The sequence below is a fragment of the Bos indicus genome, chromosome 2 (genome assembly GCF_029378745.1).
Source record: "Bos indicus isolate NIAB-ARS_2022 breed Sahiwal x Tharparkar chromosome 2, NIAB-ARS_B.indTharparkar_mat_pri_1.0, whole genome shotgun sequence".
Classification (NCBI taxonomy): Eukaryota; Metazoa; Chordata; class Mammalia; order Artiodactyla; family Bovidae; genus Bos; species Bos indicus.
In genome coordinates this window covers 28,797,249-28,816,967 of record NC_091761.1, presented here as the reverse complement: position 1 = coordinate 28,816,967, position 19,719 = coordinate 28,797,249, and the positions used below count along the sequence as shown (strand labels likewise).

The following is a 19,719-nucleotide window of genomic DNA, read 5'->3' as shown; positions in this document are numbered from 1 at the left end:
TTATTTATTGTTATAATAAATGATATAACTATTCATCAGTGACAATAATGAAATCTTACAGAGCTAATTCAATTCATAAAACATGGTATGTGGATGCTAATACAGGTTTTAGTTTTTTTCTTCTTTTGGAAAGATAGTACCATTTTGACACACCATCTGAGGATGCTGTAAGTTGTGAGAAATCGTCCACCACCTATGGTATGTCAGCTCCTTTGTCTGATAGGCATGTTCTACAACAGTACCCTTCCCCAGCTGCCAGGTTGTATCATAGCTCTCAATTGTGTGGGTGTGTGTGTGTGTATATATATATTTCCTGACTTACACCATGCCATAGTGCCATCCTCTCTCTAAAACAGCCAAAGCCTCTTCACGTTATTGCCAACTTTTATTTCCTTCCCTCTCATAGTAGTACATCACAAGTATGGTTGTTTCTCCCTTTCTTAAATCTTTTGTGTCTGTCCTTTTCTTTCTACTTTGCCCCTGCTTGGTCTAAGATCGTTACAACCTCATTCACAGTTTATTAAGAGCCCATTGACAGGACTTTATGCTTCAGTCCATGACAGTATTCCATGCAAGTTATTCCCTGCTTCACCATCCTTCAATTGTCTTATATCGCCTGTACCACATTTACTACCTACTTGCCCAGTCTAATGTACTTTCCCATCTTTCTCTCTCAAAATATCATTACATCAATCATTGATTCCCCCAAAATTGGTTTGCTGAAACATGCCATATGGAGTCTGGACTATCACCATGCTTTTAGTCATTCAATACCTTCTGCTCCTCTTTTAAAATATATTTTAATTTCCCCCATTTTCAGTGACTAACCTCAAGTCTTATCTCTTCCATAAAGTCTTGCAAAATCCATCAGTAGTGGCCCAACAAAAGTTTCGTTCATAGTAGGCTTTAATACAATAGGATGGGAGACTAGGTGAATTTGTTACATGGAGAGTGACTAATAAACATGTATTTTTTCACTCCTCTCTTTCCAACATATGTCTCAGAATGATAATGCACTTCTCGTTTAACCTTCTAGGTAACTATCTCAAGGACTTTTAAAGGCTTAGAGACCTAGAAGTAATTTACAAATTACAGTTAGTCTAAAAGTGGAAACCTAATTGATTAAAATTGCATTACACTGGTGAGGAAGTGAGTGAGGGCTGAGTGGACTCAGTGCTCTCTTGGGATATCCTGGGTAATCCTAACCTTTAAAGTTGAATTTGATGCCAAATACATTCTTGTGTATTATATTTAAAAACTTTAACAGGTCAATAAATAGAGTATTAGCTAGAATTATCAGTCTTTTGCTTTCATGCAGTCTGAGCTATCAATAATGTCTGAACAGGATGTCATTATAACAGTCTTGGTTTTGTTGTTCAGTATTAGCCTAGTAGTAGTTTGTGTTTCGTAAAAATTTCTATTAAAATTAGTTTCTGTCCTTGGTTTTAATATTTTTGAAATTCAGACTATATTTTCTTTGAGTTTTTTATTGTGTTTTTTAGAACAAATGATTTTTCTTAACGACAAAGCTTAAACTGTGTGCAGTTAGTTTGAACATTGTACTGAAATCCCTGTACATTTTTGATGTACTAAGATGTAGAAAGATGAATATTCATAGCTTTCCTTTTCTTCGAAAAGGCTAATTCATGGTAAGTAGACTGAAACATGCAGCTGGGGTGATAAGGGTAGGAAAATGTTTTTGTTTTCAATATGAAAAAAGAGGACTAAGAATGATTAGTGCTACGAATGACTCATGTAGAGCAGAGTTGCCAAGTGCGACCTAGTTTTATTTACAGCAACTGAGTATATCAAGTTTTCCAGGGAAACTAAGCACAACTGATGGAGTGTGAAGACCAAACTGGGTTAAATCTCCTCCAACAAGAGAGTTACTACCCTAACTCCTCTCCCCTGCTCCCTGCAGAAACTGCTGTCCACTTGGTGGTAAGGTTGCTGCTTCATGTATGATACATTATAAATGGTGGCGTTTGAAAGGGGGATTTTGTGCATGTATTTCTGTACCTGTTGCTGCTTTTCTTTAATACAGACTATATCAACTAATGAAAGTGAAATAGACCCTCAACACACACGTGTGTCCTTGGCCAAAATTTGGAGAATGAAAGTTGGAGGAGTATGTAGACTAGAGTGATGCGTTTGGGTTTTTTGTTAATAAGTGCTGTTGTCACTCCAGCATTCTTGCCTGGACAATCCCCATGGACAGAGGAGCCTAGCATGGGGTTGCAAGGAGTTGGACATGACTGAGTGGCTAAGCACACACACATTGTTGTCGTAAAACTGTAATATAAGGTGTACTACTTTTCATGGTAGACACTGTATAATTGTACTAAATTGTATCTCTTGCTTCTATCATTGTAATGGTAAATTTCTGTGTCTGCAACACTAAGTAGATAGTGCTGTATAAACAAATGCTACATACTGTTGGGAGTCCTACATTTAAAGAAAGCTACTTATGAATGCTTTTATAAAGTGAACTTTTTGGTAATCTAAAAATATTGTATTTAATATACCCTAAAACTTCAGACTTCTCTAATAGATTTGTATAAACCTTGGCTCTAAGGTAATTGCTAAAGGTTAATTTTAATAAAATTTACATAGTCACATATATAATGACATAACATATTGCTAGTTTCCAAAGAATAACTTGTATGAGTCAAGCATCATTAGGGTGGCATTTCAGTACACTGATAATGCTCTCAAATTGTCAAATGGGTTCATAATTTAAATTTAAGTGAAGAAATCATAAAAATACTAAACAGAAAATAGATACACCATTAACCTTGACATGACTATTGCAGATAATTTCCCAAGTTTAAGTTGTGTGCATATATACACAGATGCGTGACCATAAACATATACTTGTGAATATACATGTATACAGAATTACTTTTCTAGTGCTTTCTGGAACTTTGCATTACAGGCAAATTATATAAAATGTGGATAATGAATACACAACTGTATATATATTTAACACCATTTAAAATAACTTATGTGCAGAATACATCATGAGAAACTCTGGGCTGGGAGAAGCACAAGCTGGAATCAAGATTGCTGGAAAAAATCTCAATAACCTCAGATATGCAGGTGACACCACCCTTGTGGCAGAGAGTGAAGAGGAACTAAAAAGCCTCTTGATGAAAGTGAAAGAGGAGGGTGAAAAAGTTGGCTTAAAGCTCAACATTCAGAAAACGAAGATCATGGCATCCGGTCCCATCACTTCATGGGAAATAGATGGGGAAACAGTGGAAACAGTGTCAGACTTTATTTTTTTTGGTCTCCAAAATCACTGCAGAAGGTGACTGCAGCCATGAAATTAAAAGACGCTTACTCCTTGGAAGGAAAGTTATGACCAACCTAGATAGCATATTCAAAAGCAGAGACATTACTTTGCCAACAAAGGTCTGTCTAGTCAAGGCTATGGTTTTTCCTGTGGTCATGTATGGATGCGAGAGTTGGTCTGTGAAGAAAGCTGAGCGCGGAAGAATTGATGCTTTTGCACTGTGGTGTTGGAGAAGACTCTTGAGAGTCCCTTGGACTGCAAGGAGATCCAACCAGTCCATTCTGAAGGAGATCAGCCCTGGGATTTCTTTGGAGGGAATGATGCTAAAGCTGAAACTCCAGTACTTTGGCCACCTCATGCGAAGAGTTGACTCATTGGAAAAGACTCTGATGCTGGGAGGGATTGGGGGCAAGAGGAGAAGGGGACGACAGAGGATGAGATGGCTGGATGGCATCACTGACTCGATGGACGTGAGTCTGAGTGAACTCTGGGAGTTGCTGATGGACAGGGAGGCCTGGCATGCTGTGATTCATGGGATCGCAGAGTCAGACGCGACTGAGCAACTGAACTGAACTGAAAATATGTATTTTAATATTTATCTTGAGTTCTTTGTATTTCACAGCTCTCTGCAGTTAACTTGCATTTCTTTATTTAAAAAAATTTTTTGAAATAGACTAAGTATAAAATATTTACTGAATTCTTGTTGCAAATCCAGGAGAAAAACTTTTCATTTTAAAAAGAAAACCAAACATTTAATTAATTTTTAAATGTATTTTTCTCTTGGAAATTCACTTCAATGTTATTATTATTTTGAATGCCAATATTTAACAGTGCTGGCATTTATTTTAGCTTCACCCTAAAATAGAATGTTTGGTGTATTGAGTTACATTTGGCTATAATTCATCATTTGAGTAGTTAAAGAGAAATTTTATTCTTTTTTTTAATCCCTGCCACGACAACTTTGTGTCAAAATGCCAGTTAGTTTTGTCAGGGACCAGGATGGTGGTTAAGAAATTGGAAACATTTCTGCTGGCAGGTTCACTATTCATTTCTGACAGCCGGCTGGTACAATATTGAGTGCTTTAATTTATTGAAGTTGCTGTTCGGATAATAACAGTCGTACACTCTTCTACATGGAACCTATTTGAACATTTTTTTTATATCTGTTTGGACACAGTTCATAGCTTTTTAATAAAACATTGCACCTTCCTCTTTTTAAACTGTAATATAAATGATAGGTAAAACCATTAACTAACTTAAATTCAAGATTCACTTTTAACACTTGCCAAAATTATAGGATATCAAACTAAAAACATTTTTAATGTATGATAAAGTGAATTTTTGTTTGGTTTCCTTGTATCATCAAACTCTAGCTATTTTTAATAGGTTTTAACATGTAGACACCTGTTTTTAAAGCCCACTTATTTGATAACAAAATTACTATCTGCTATTTTTTTTTTTTTGCAAGAGATAAAACAAAATCTTTAGATGTGCTGATGACTTGGATGATTGATGGGAACCAGAGCCAAGATGGTCAAAAATTGAGTCTGAGCCATCACTTTACAAAGAGCCAAGGTCAAGACAGGGGAACCAAGGTAAGTTCATACATGCAAAGTCAGAAATAAAAGCATGTGTGAGCAGCAGGCACAATTTTTAAAAGGAATTCGGGAAGAAGATTCTGGGTTAAAGAATGGCATCAAAGTTTAGGACTTATCTTTATGGGCTACTGGTTAGAGGTGCGTGGATGGATTAAGTTATCATAATGGTAAAACCTCAGGCATTATTCTGTTTGGTAGATCTTGTTTTGTTCAGGCAATATACATAAAATTTTTTTCATTTCTAATTATTAGTAAAGCTAAGAAAAACTATCCAATTTTGTAGAGCATGTTGGTAAACATCTTTTCAGTAATAACTTGAGAATTTTGCAAAAGGCTCAATTTGAAATTGTCAAACTTGAAATTCATTAACTAATACATTCACAGTCTTTATTTTGATGTGATATCTGAATCATTAACACTGTTCACTATTATGAGATGGGATTTTCATAGATTTTAACTATACATGTTGAGTTTTACAGACTTTAATGTATAGAATTTGTAGTTAGGTTAGGAACTGCCATATTCTGGCAAATACAGATAGGTATGTAAGCAACTATATTGCTGTCATTAGTGGTGCTGCTGCTGCTGCTGCTAAGTCGCTTCAGTCGTGTCCGACTCTGTGCGACCCCATAGACTTCAGCCCACCAGGCTCCCCCGCCCCTGGGATTCTCCAGGCAAGAATACCGGAGTGGGTTGCCATTTCCTTCTCCAATGCATGAAAGTGAAAAGTGAAAGTGAAGTCGCTCAGTCGTGTCCGACTCTTAGCGACCCCATGGACTGCAGCCTACCAGGCTCTTCCATCCATGGGATTTTCCAGGCAAGAGTACTGGAGTGGGGTGCCATTGCCTTCTCCGCATTAGTGGTGAGGAATATTCTAATCATTGTGTTCAATTAATGTTAGGAATAAAGAACATTGTTGCTAATCAAGGGACCTTAAGTTTTCACTTGCTGTCATTTACCATATAAGACTAAGTCTTTTGAGACGATCTAGTAGTAGGAAGGATCTTTATCAATGATTCCCACAGTGTGGGTCCCTAGACTAGTAGCATCAGCATCACCTTGGAATGTCTTAGAAATGCACATTCCTAGGCCCCTCTTGGTACCTACTGGGTCAGTAACTGCAGTGGAGACCTGGTAACTCTGATGTATATTTAAGTCTGTGAACCATTGATCTGCATAAATGGAGACCTTATCTATGAAAGGGAGCGTGGGACCAATTATGACATAAGAAAGCCCAGAGATAAATCCACACACCTATGGACACCTTATCTTTGACAAAGGAGGCAAGAATATACAAAGGAGAAAAGACAATCTCTTTAACAAGTGGTTCTGGGAAAACTGATCAACCACTTGTAAAAGAATGAAACTAGAACACTTTCTAATACCATACACAAAAATAAACTCAAGATGGATTAAAGATCTAAACATAAGACCAGAAACTATAAAACTCCTAGAGGAGAACATAGGCAAAATACTCTCTGACATAAATCACAGCAGGATCCTCTATGACCCACCTCCCAGAATATTGGAAATAAAAGCAAAAATAAACAAATGGGACCTAATTAAAATTAAAAGCTTCTGCACAACAAAGGAAACTAGAAGCAAGGTGAAAAGACAGCCTTCGGAATGGGAGAAAATAATAGCCAATGAAGCAAGTGACAAACAACTAATCTCAAAAATATACAAGCAACTCCTGCAGCTCAATTCCAGAAAAATAAACGACCCAATCAAAAAAATGGGCCAAAGAACAAAACAGACATTTCTCCAAAGAAGACATACAGATGGCTAACAAACATATGAAAAGATGCTCAACATCACTCATTATCAGAGAAATGCAAATCAAAACCACAATGATGTACCATTTCACGCCAGTCAGAATGGCTGCTATCCAAAAGTCTACAAGCAATAAATGCTGGAGAGGGTGTGGAGAAAAGGGAACCCTCTTACACTGTTGGTGGGAATGCAAATTAGTACAGCCACTATGGAGAACAGTGTGGAGATTCCTTAAAAAACTGGAAATAGAACTGCCATACGACCCAGCAATCCCACTGCTGGGCATACACACCAAGGAAACCAGAAGGGAAAGAGACACGTGTACCCCAATGTTCATCGCAGCACTGTTTATAATAGCCAGGACATGGAAGTAACCTAGATGTCCATCAGCAGATGAATGGATAAGAAAGCAGTGGTACATATACACAATGGAGTATTACTCAGCCATTAAAAAGAATAGATTTGAATCAGTTCTAATGAGGTGGGTGAAACTGGAGCCTATTATACAGAGTGAAGTAAGCCAGAAAGAAAAACACCAATACAGTATACTAACGCATATATATGGAATTTAGAAAGATGGTAACGATAACCCTATATGCAAGACAGCAAAAGAGACACAGCTGTATAGAACAGTCTTTTGGACTCTGTGAGGGCTCTGTGGGATGATTTGGGAGAATGACATTGAAACATGTATAATATCATATGTGAAACGAATCGCCAGTCCAGTTTCGAAGCATGATACAGGATGCTCGGGGCTGGTGCACTCGCATGACCCAGAGGGATGGTACAGGGAGGGAGGTGGGAGAGGGGTTCAGGAGGGGGAACACTTGTACACCCGTGGTGGATTCATGTTGATGTATGACAAAACCAATATAATATTGTAAAATAAAAAATATATATATATACACAAAATGGTGAAATAAATGAATAAAAAAAAAAAAATGAAAGCAAGAAAATTCTCAGTGGCTCATCTCTCCTAAATGAGGCAGAGAAAATTCTTCATTCAGGAAAAAAAATCCAGTGATCCAGCCAAAATTGAAGAAAGGGATTGGAAAGGCGAAGGCTTCCACATGGCAGTGTGTGAACCACCAAAGTCAAAGGGAGCAGAAATTCAAGTCAGGTGGTGAGCAGGGGACGGGTTTTAGTGCCTCTGTAAACACAGCAGGTTGTGATCCATGAGCAAAAATCCAAAAGGGCAAATTGAAAGAAAAATCCTCTCTGCTTTTCCTTTCTCAGAGCATCTTACTGCTTAGCATTCTTGGTAACTATTCATCTGTTTCCTTCTTGTCAACATGTTGACAACCAGCACCCATCAACATTTATTCCTGTTTCCTTGTTTTTCTCTCTCTTTTGTTTTTCATTCTAAAACCTTCTTTATCCCAAATCAGAGTTTCAGGTTCTAAGAAAATTACCTGTCACCATAGCAGAGATGTTTTAAAAAATAAATACATATTCCACAATTCAAAGCTGTATAATATATTGCAAATCCTCTGAATCAAGGATTGTTTTTCCACTTTTGATTTATGCATTATCTAAAAGACTTTTAAACTGACAAAAATGTAGTGATACAGGGGAGTGTGAATGGAATGTAGTTAGCACTGTAAAATAAGTTACTGTTTTCCCCTCTTTTTCTGTTCTTTCCTTTATTCTCTTCTCACATTCTTCCTTTCTCTTGTTCACACACGCTTACTTCTTGTAACTCTGGGGATATTATCTTTAGTTTTCACACCATTATCTCATGTTCTTTGTTTCTCCCCCTTTTTCAACTTTTCTGTTTTAAAATGAGCATTTTTCCCAGTTCTTTTTTGCTGCATTGTCTCATTCCCTCATTCACATATTCATTATCTCTTCATGTCCCTGTTCCTTCATCTTCATGCCTTTCTCCTGGCTGGTTGTCTGTGCTCTTTCAGCTGGGTCTTACTTAACTGTCTTTTGATCTCGCCCTTCTCAGAACCTTCTGTGTGTTTTTTTCTTCCCCCTCCCTTCTCCACTCATTTTCAGTAAAATAGTTAATGCGCTGATAAAAATGCATAGCATCTGCAAAGCTTGAAATATCTACTCTTCATAGGAAGATGAATAGTCATGGTTCTTGCTCACAAAGAATACAGTATTCACAATGGCCTTTGACTCAGGCCTCTAAAATGTGTCTTGTCGGTTGTCAGCTCGGCCCTCAGTACTTGGTGGTAATGATTTTACTCATTCTTACTTGTGGCATTTTCACACTTGGTCTTATTTTCTTGTCTTCCCTCAAGCCCTGTCTCAGCATTTTCTAGTGTTGGAGGGTAGCGTTGCCTCCAGATTTACAAAGAAAGAGACACCACTGGTCATAACGTTTTCTCAATTTTTCGACTCTCCCTCACCTGGTAAACCTTCAAGTGCCCTGAAATCTGGTTGTGTTCCTACTCCATTTTCTGTTGTTTTGCCAGGAGTGACCTACCTGCTTTCCTGGATCATACTTGTGTGTTTTTTCTTTTTTTTTTAATGCCCAGTGCCTGGGTCACAAGAGGAATTTAAAAAATGTTTGTGAAACTAAATTAAAGTACCTTTTCCCCATCCATATTGTCTGTAGCATTTCCTCCCATCCTGTATGTCTCATGCACCGATTATTGCCAAGTTGTCGTGTACTCAGCTGTTCTTTTCCTTGGTTTTTGAGGGCAGGCTTTCCACCTCTGACTCCTAACATCTTCGTACCTAGTATGTAGCAGAAGTTCTCAAACAGTTTTGCTAAATAACAGCCAATGAGTGAGTCTCTTATTTTGCCTGCTATGAAAACTGAAGGAATATCTACCCAACTCCACCTCTGGCACTTTTGCCATTCTGCACATTTTCACCCTGGGGTCTGGGAGGGAAGCTGAGGTGTGGTTTGCATCAGCCTGAAGACTGGAATCCATTTATAGCTGAATGTTCTCTTTCAGTTCTCATATATACACATATACTTGGACATCACTGTGCTTTATATTTAGCATAAATGTTGATGTTGGGTTTCCTTGGTGGCCAAGTTGCTATAGAATCTGCCTGCAGTGCAGGAGACCCCAGTTCGTCCCCTGGGTCAGGAAGATGTTAGCTTGTATCTTCATTTTCTTTACTTTGTCCTTTCCAGTTTGCATCTCATGTGTATCGTTAGACGAGGCAGAATCAAAACATACATGAGATCCTCTTAAAGCCCACTATTTCTTGGAGCATTGGATATTATTTGATGAACAATCTATATGGACTTGAAGTGCCTGAAATGTAACAACAGGAGCAATCAAATGTGAGCTATATGGGAATGGTTTCCTGATGGGCATTATACACTATTTTTTATATTAGCTCAAGAACAGACTCCAAAACAGTTGTGGAATTTCTTGACTACAGGTAGTTTCTGGGGCTTCAGATAATGAATTACAGTTGAGGGATTAAAATGAGAGACTTGCATCAAGGATCTTTCTTGGCTCACCTCCCTTTGCAGAGAAGGAACTGAAGTCTAAGAACAGTCTCCGAGTGGGATCAGAAAGAATTACGTTCTTCCTGCTCTTTCAGCCTGGAGCAGTTGGTAAAGCTATTTGGAAATTTGGCTTCCAAAGCTAGCCAGAAGTCTTCAGGTTATGTTTCAATTATTCTTACTAAATTCCCTAAAACTTATTCTACTTTGGAGGGATCAGAGATACTGGCTCTTGCATATCTCTTCTTGCTTTTGCTGCTGTCATGATAATATCTTTCTTAATCACCCCTAGTTTGCAGGATGTTGAACAAAAGATATAAGAAAATCATATTTCTCTCATATTCATAATATTAGATGAACACACACTCACTCTAAATTGCCTTTTGCCAAATTCTCAAGAAGAAAAAAAACTGCTTTATTTTTATTATTTTTGCATCTTTGTTTTCTTTCATTTTATTTCTTCTGAGTGAGGATATAAAAGTAGATTGCCCTAAAATCTCTAAACCATAAAAATGAAGTCATATATACTACTGCGGCACATGAAAGAAACGAGGATGATAATAGTGACAATAATTATCGACCAGAATTTATTGAATGCTTTTGTAATGCCCCTAACAATAAGTACTCACGCAAAACAGCAAGGCAGAAATAGTTATCCTGAATTTATGTAGAACGAAACTGCATCTCCAAATGATTAAGTGACTGGCTGAAGGCTTCACACATGTGAGATTCCTGTGTTCCTTTTGTGAAGCAATTTGGAAAACATCAGAAGAAAGAGCGCAATGCTTGCAGAGAACATTATTGGGAAATGTCTTATCAAAGACACATTGTAAAGTTTGCAGAAAAGAATCTGAGAGACTAATGATGATTTTGAAACACTGTAATTTCTTCTCTAAAGTGAAAGTTGGCCCACTATGTGTACGAGTATGGCAACATCTTGTTTATGAGGTATTCAGCCTGCTGACAGCTGGGGTTCACCAACTTGAACTCACGTGCAAAATCAAGTATTCTGTTGCAAAATACGTATTACCTCTTTGGCTCCAAAACTTTACTTTTGTATTGGGAGTAATAGATAAAAATTAGAATAGGGAGTTAAAGGTAATATATTAACATGGAATAGATTCAGAAGTATGGAATAGTTTTGAAAGCACTGCAGGGTGTTTTTTGGTCACATTTTACAAACAGTCTTATGGAATAATCAGAATTTATACATGTGGAAATTGGAAATATGAACAGCTAAATGACCAGACCATAAGTGGTGGACCTGGAATAAGAATCCAGATCCTCTGATATCTTCTGTTGTGTTCTTCAAAAAATTTGATGACCATGAGCCATCAAGAAAAGATCAAGTACAGTGTTTCAGGTGTTCATTATCCCAAAACACAGTGGCTTAGAACAGCAGCAAGCAGTCATTTGCTCATATGATACTTTGCAATCTGGGCATGACCCTGGAGGGGGCTCATCTCTGAGCCCTGCAATGTCCCTGGGGAATATCCACGGTGAATATCCCGGAATATCCACAGAATGTCAGCTGGCTCCACTAAATTGAGACTGGAGAATCCATTCATAAGGTGCATCACTCTTAGGTGTGACAAGTTGATTTTGGCTGTTGACTGGAAGGTCATCTAGGCCTGTCAGTCAGGGACCTCAGACCTCCTTGTTGGCTCCCCATGAGATGCAAGGTGCCTCATGGGGGTTCCTGGCTTCCTATGCAGCACAAAAGCAGAAGCTGCTAGGCCTTCTTAAGTGTTAGGCCTAGAGCTAGCAGAATATCACGTTTGCGGCATTCTTCTGGTTAAAGCCGATCACAGAGCTAGTCCAGACTTCCAGACTCAAGAGGAGGAGACTCCACAAGTGCACAAATAAATTGAGGGTGGGGGGTTGCAGTCTCTTGAGGACCACTGATGTAACTGACTGTTACATCACATACAGTTTAGAGTATTCAGATTAAGAAGGACAGATGTAGTAGACCGTTTAGACAGGTTTCTAGAGAGTCAGGTATTTACAAAAATAAACTTTAGTTAATGGAAAATATTTGTTACTTCCTCCAACGAGCCAGGTAAAAGAATCCACTGTAATTTGAAAAGGGTTCTAAAATAATCTATCTTAACTATTTTTTCCTTTTAGCAGTTTGTTATCTGATTTGGGATAGAGCTTTTCAGTGAAGATGTGATGGATTACCCATTGCTTAGTGTTGGATCTTTGTGAGTGTCCAATGTTGTCTAGCATTCTTACTGGACATAGAGTCCTGAGTACAGCCTCTCATTCACATTTCTATGTCACCCTAAAGAAATCACTTATATTTCATTAACACGTTTTTGAAGAAGAGCCAAGAAGATACCTCAAAGATGAGATGTTGGTTTGTGTGTTATGTATTTAATAGCAAGTGGAACCTGCAGTTCTATTAAGAATTGAAAAATCAACTATTGTCACCAACTTTGCAGCTGGGAAAGATAGTGGAGTTCTTTCCAGTTAAATACATAGGCTGGCCCTGAAGGAGTTTGATCAAGAATTTGAATACTTATTTGCCAACTAAATAAAAAAATACCCTACTGCTCCCTGAGTAAGACTGGCCTCCTTCATGGGATATTTATCAAATGCTATGGCTCCCTTGTTAACATCGCCTTACAGTGGTCTAGTCATTCTTTAAATCATAAATAAGAATCTCTGGAGTGTTTCAAGGCAGAGCAAATCAAATATAACAGAACTTGAAAAGTAAGAATTTTCCCATTTATTCTTCTACCAATCTTGTGAGCAGGAAAAGAATTGACACTAAACTAAACCCTCTGCTGCAAATGCTCCTTCCTTTAGCAGCCAGGCTAAGAAGCAAGAGGACCAAATAGCTATGAGGAACACTTTTCTTTAAGAATGAGAAAAGTATGACACCTTCATCTCAAGTAATCTGTAGACCAGGAAATGTGAAGATTCTCAGAACAGTTAAATGGGAGCCAAGAAACTAATTTGAGAGAAAAATTGTCTTCGGGAGTGTGTGACCAGACTGCTCATGTTCACATGTTTCATCCTTGAGTGTCTTGAAGTTTTGTCCTTTTTACTTTTATTGTTTTACCTAGCAATATAGGAGACATGTAGCTTAATTCCAGACACTATTAGGGAAAAAAAAAAGAGTTGTTATTTGTGCTGATGCAGAAATCCTGAGGGTTATATTTGCCTTTTAGAAGCCTTAAATCTTACTGTCCCCACCCCATGATTTCCATTGCACTTTGCCCCTCTGCTTTAAACCTGGTTCCCTAGATGACAGGTGTAGGTAAAACTGCTGTGACCACTTCATGTTTATGCAGAAACCATATAAGTAAAATAAAATTCTCAGCCACCATTTGCTGCACATGACTCTGACAACTCGCATTTTCTGTGTCTGCAGAGGTCTGGCACTTTTGTTACTTAGGCAGTTTACAAAGAGGAATCACGTTCCCCTGAAACATCTGATTAGGAAGTGTTAATTAAGGCTTTATGTGATTCACAATTAAGTCTCTAAATTTAACATCGTGTATGTCTAAATAAATGTTACCCTTGCTGTCTTGCCTTACTGTTGAGAGGACTGCTTGTGAATTAATGCTCTTGAATCTTGGGAACCTGTCTCCTTCTGCCCCAGGACAAAATGTTATTTTAGTGTGCTCCTTATTTACTGCTTCTCTTCTCCACTCCATCTAATCAGTATCCTGTTTATTTTCTCCTTGCTGCTGTCCTCTGTATGCAAACAATTCATTTTGTAAAATTTCTGTGAAATTTGAGAGTCTGAAAATGATTGAGAATATCTTTAACCACTTTAACTTTCTGTAAGTCTTATGCTATGTGGACATATCTTAGTTTAGGGTTATTTTCCCTCAGCATAGATATTCTACTGATTTTTAGCATATGATTTAATAATTAGTTGTGCGATTCTTATTCACACATGTTTCTTTTTTCTTCCCAGAAGCCATCAATGGGGATTGTTTGGTCTGTTTTGCTTGGCACTTGGTGGACTCTTTAATTTTATGTATATATATATATATTTCTTCAGTTACATAGTATTTTCCAGTAACATTTCTTAGAATTGTTCATACCTTTTCACATTTACTTTTCTTTCTGCTTAAATTCCTATGGAAAAGGTTTATATTTATTAATTGATTCTCTAAATTCTGTAGCTTTTCATTCATATTTTCTATTTGATAAGTTTTGTGCTGATTATTAGTAAATGATTTGTGTGGTCTTCCAAACTATTTCTGTTACAGTTTGCTGCAACTGTTTGATTATTCAAGCTATGGGTAAATGTCTTCATTTTTTTTTAGTAATATACACATTTTACAGTATTATGTCAGTATTACCAGGTTAATATATGAGGATGTAAAGCAGCCAGTTTAAAATGAGGAATTAAATCATTGAAGCGATTATTTATAAGGAATCAGCTACACTGTTTTTTCTTAAAAGATTTACTTTTTAAATCCAAAGTAGTAAGATGTTTTGTATTGGATATATACTATTCATATCTTGTGTGTGTGTGTGTGTGTGTGTGTGTACGTGTGTGTGTATTGAGTATCTTTGAATAGGGGAGAGATTAGTCTGTTTTTAGATGGACCTAGCTTTGCACCCAGTGGGTCCTTTGTGCTGATATGGGTGTGACACAATATAGTGAAGTTGTTTTGAAGCTCTTGCCTTTTGCTAGCTCTATATTCAGAATAGTGGGAAAGAGTGAGGGATGGGATTCTATGAATTGGAACCCCAGTGTGGGAGAATCACATCAAAAATTGCTAAGAATGGTAGTGTTTGCAGTAAAATTGTGTAAAAGATGGGAGAGGTTTTTCAGGAAAGGGCTGTATAAAGATGTTTTATTTTGAGTGATATCAGACAAGATTAAAGTTTGAAGTATTGACGAGTAAGCTAGGGATTGGAAAATATTTGACATCAACTCACTACCAAATTGACTGAGCTGTGAAACAGTTGAGTAAAAGTATATGCCTTACAAAGGTAGTGATAGTAATACTCAATTTGATTTTAACTATCGAAGCATAGATTGGAGTACTTTAAGTGGAGCAAATGAGGCTAGGGTGATTTCATAGGTCTGGAGCAGGATTGCTTTTAGCTTTGTCTGCAGAGCCAGCAAGGAAAGGAATGTATGATATTAAGGATAAAAGTGGTTGTGATTAGACAAAAGCTATGTTTTAGAGAGTATCTTAGCAGGTAACAGGGGACCAAGGAACAAAGTGAAATTCAGCATAGTGCAGGTTAAAAAATATTGTCCTTCTTAGCAGTTTTTAAATTTTATTGATTTATTTTCGGAAGATATTGAATGTTTTTTATTGTACCAGTTCAATTAACAAAACAAAACAAAACAGAAGCTTTAGTTCCATTACTGATACTTCGTAATCCTCTATCGGTTTTTGTTTGTTTTAATAATGGAAGCGGTGATGGTTGAAATTAACTGTAAGTGGAAAGAAAGTTAGGGTTTGGTTTCTTAAAGTTTTTATCTCTGTACAAATGTCAGCAAATTTCCATTGCTTGTATTATGAGATTTTAATATGCTTTAGAATGCTTATGTGAATACCTCATTAGTGTATATACATAGATGTTTGGTTTAGATCCCAGTTTCTTGTTGTTCAGTCACTCAGTCATGTCCGACTCTTTGCGACTCTATGCGCACCAGGCTTCCCTGTCCTTCACTATCTCCCGGAGCTTGTTCAAACTCATGACCAGTAAGTAGGTGGTGCCATCCAACCATCTCATCCTCTTCTGCCCCTTTCTCCTCCCACCTTCAATCTTTCCCAGCATCAGGGTCTTTTCCAACGAACCAGTTCTTCCCATCAGGTGGCCAAAGTATTGGAATTACGGCTTCAGCATCAGTCCTTCCAGTCAATATTCAGGATTGATTTCTTTAGGATTGACTGGTTTGATCTCCTTGCAGTCCAAGGGTGTCTCAAGAGTCTTCTCCAACACCACAGTTCAAAAGCATCAGTTCTTGGGCTCTCAGCCTTCTTTATTGTCCAACTCTCACATCTATACGTGACTACTGGAAAAATCATAGCTTTGAGTATACAGACTTTGTTGGCAAAATGATGTCTCTGCTTTTTAACATGCTGTTTAGGTTGGCCATAGCTTTTCTTCCATAGAGCAAGTGCCTTTTAATTTCATGGCTGCAGTCATCATCTGCAGTGATATTGGAGCCCAAGAAAATAAAGTGTGTCACTGTTTCCACGATTTCCCCATCTATTTGCCTTGAAATGATGGGACCGGATGCCATGACCTTAGTTTTTTGAATGTTGAGTTTTAAGCCAGCTTTTTGACTCTCCTCTTTCAACTTCATCAAAGGATTCTTTAGTTCCGCTTCACTTTCTGCCATAAGGGTGATGTCATCTGCGAATTTAAGGTTATTGACATTTCCCCTGCAATCTAGATTCCATCTTGTGCTTCATTCAGCCTGACATTTCTCACGATGTCTGCATGTAAGTTAAATAAGCACAGTGACAGTAAACAGCCTTGATGTACTCCTTTCCCAATTTGGATCCAGTCCATTGTTCCATGTCTGGTTCGAACTGTTGCTTCTTGACCTGCATACAGATTTTTCAGGAGGCAGGTCAGGTGGTCTGGTATTCCCATCTCTTGAGGATTTTCCAGTCTGTTGTGATCCACACTGTCAAAGGCTTTGGTATATTCAATGAAGCAGAAGTAGATGTTTTTCTGGAATTCTCTTGCTTTTTTTGATTCAGTGGATGTTGCAATTTGATCTCTGGTTCCTCTGCCTTTTTTAAATGAAGCTTGAACATCTGGAAGTTCTTGGTTCACGTACTGTTGAAGCCTAGCTTGGAGGATTTTGAGCATTACTTTGCTAGAATGTGAAATGAGTGCAATTGTGCAGTAGTTTGAACATTCTTTGGCATTGCCCTTTTTTGAGACTGCACTGAAAACTGACCTTTTCCAGTCCTGTAGCCACTGCTTAGTTTTCCAAAGTAATGGCCACAGTTGTATCCCTTTAACTGTTAAGTCTGTGTACATGATAGTTCATTTTGTTAAACATAAGTCCCACACAGGCATATATTATACCTAATGGCAGTGTCTGCAGGCACTGAATGACAGAACCAGGAGTTCCTGTAGTACTTTCTCTCTACAAACATTAACTAAACAAATACTCTTGACTGGCTTAGTGCTAGGCCCTGTGGAGAAGAAATAAAGATATAGCTAGCCCTGCAGTAGAGCGCACACACTCAGGTTTTGGTGCTTCTAAGATGGGAAGATTAGTCTACTAGAAGAATTAGAGAGTTTAAGGATGGCTGCTGTTGGTGGAGGTGCACTGATGTGGGGAAAGGGAGTGGGACACATAGGTAGCTAAGACCAGCAATATTCTAACTGTTGGGGTTAGGTTCTGTTTCCATAGTGTTCATTATTTGTTAAAATACCTAATTGATTAATTGCATGAAACAGTGATGCATTGGTTAAAATCATCAACCATGATTTACAAAATTTCCATTCTGTGCACCAAATAGCCTAAGCGGGAAGTAGGGCAGCAGTGATGTAGCAGAGATAGAAGGAAAAAGAAGATACAGCAGCAGACAATGCCAAGAGCTCTGCAAAATTTCTGCTGTGAGTTTGAAACATCCAAGCCAATTCAGTGATGTCATTCTTCTCATTTGCATTACAAAAATATTTGCTCTATGAAGGCTGGGTTTTTTTAGTGTATTTTTGTTTACTGCTATATCTTGGGTGCTTTGCGCATAGTACGTACTTAAATTTTTCTCAGCTGTTTACCCAGCATGTCACAAAATCCTTTAGTCTTTATAAGTCAAACCTGTTGTCTCATTTTCAAAATTTAACACATATATTCCTAACAAAGAATACATACTTACAAAAGAGCAATGTTTAGATCTTAAAGCTCTTGTTTGCCTTTTAATAACAATGTGTTTAAATAGAAAATACAGATACTCCACCCCATTTTTAACGATAAGGTCCAAAAATGTTCCTGTGACGTACTTTAGAAATTCTCAAAAATAGATTTAATTAAGATTATTGGCAGGCTAAATTTATTCAGACTCTAAGTAAAACACTTAATACTTTATCTAAAGAATATAATAGCATAAATTGAAAGTAATGGGCTGCTGTAGCTGGATGAATTCTTAGAAAGTATCAAATCCAGTTCCTTCATTTCATAAATTAGGAAGCTAAGAATGAGGGTAGAAATTATAAATTGTCCAAATTACATATATTCTTAAGAGAAATCAGTTAATTGCTTTTTATAATTTCTAATGAGTTAATTCTGAATCTCTAGTAAGAGAAATATTTAACCAATATTATTGCTATATCCATTCTAAAATTTTTAATCAGTTGAAAAGTTTTGTAATATTAGAGGCTTTAAAGCACTTGCTGACATAAAGTGAATTTGATCATTAAGTTTTATATATATACTAATATATTTAAAAAATTGGTAGTCTACCACTAAAATGGTTTAAAGGTATTAAAATTATAAAGTTCAGGAAAACTTTGATAAAATTTATATCAACTGAAGTAACTACTTTTATAATAAAAAATATTCCCACATAGTTTGGGTAGTTTCATTGGTAATTCTTCACGTACTTAGAGAAGAAATACTATTTTTGCATAAGCTCTATCACTCTTTAATGAGGACAACATAAGTTTCATAACAAACCATGACCAAGTCATTAAATGAAAGGAAAATTATAAACCAGTATTTCTCATGAACATAGATGGAAAAAATCCATAACAGAATGCTAGCAAATTGAATCCAACAATGCATAAAAAGGTAAAACATCATGACCAAATTGGGTTTATCCTAGAAATGAGAGGCTAAAATAACATTCAAAAATAACTTTTATAGTTTACTATATTTACAGAATAAAAGAAAAAAAAATTATTATTTTGATACATGCAGAAAAAGAATTTGACCAAATTAACACCTATTTATTGTTTTAAAAAGATGTCAGAAAACTGAGGATGAATGTGTCCTCAATCTTATAAATGTAATCTATTAAAAGCCTATAACTAACATTATACTAAATGGTGAAATATTAAATGATTTTCCTAACACTGGGGCCAGAACAAACAAGCGTATTCTTTGAGCTGTCCTAACTTTTGTGGAGGCACAAGCCACTATAGTAAGGGGAGAAATCATAATAAAAGGCCAATAGATTGGAAATAAAGTAACAAAAGCATGATTGTTTATTTAGAATATTCTAAAGAACCTAAAGAATAATTCCTAAAGTTAATTTAGTGAGAGTACAGTTTAACAAGTAAATATATGAATATCAGTTATATTTTTATACATCAAAATCAAATAAAGGAGAATGAAAAATTTAGAAGTCCTTTACAATAATATCAAAGTAAAAACACACCTAGTAAACACTTAACAAAAAACATAAGCCTATAAACTAAAAACTAGAATACATTGCTGAAAGAAATTACGGAAAACCTAAGTAAATGGAGACCTGTATCATATTTGGGATTAGGGCTGCCTTGGTGGCTCAGTTAAGAATCTGCTTGCAATATAGGAGACCCCATGTTTGATCCCTGGGTCGGGAAGATCCCCTGGAAAAGGAAATTGGCAACCCACTCCAGAGTTCTCGCCTGGAGAATCATGGACAGCGGAGCCTGGTGGGCTACAGTCTATGGGGCTGCAAAGAGTCAAACACGAC

At 37.0% G+C, this 19,719-nt stretch overlaps 1 protein-coding gene across 5 annotated transcripts in view; it reads left to right on the top strand.

The window, feature by feature from the left end:
• The window catches only part of B3GALT1 (beta-1,3-galactosyltransferase 1), a 619,500-nt gene that overhangs the window by 80,847 nt on the left and 518,934 nt on the right, over positions 1–19,719 (top strand). For 3 of the 5 annotated variants that reach the window (XR_011569376.1, XR_011569375.1, XR_011569372.1), the window contains exon 1: positions 1–19,719. This exon is cut by the window's left edge and continues 54,896 nt beyond it; it is cut by the window's right edge and continues 80,936 nt beyond it. The exons of 1 other annotated variant lie outside the window; for it this stretch is intronic. The gene's annotated coding sequence lies outside the window, so the exon portion shown is untranslated. One more of the 5 variants, XM_070799108.1, reaches the window with a different exon arrangement.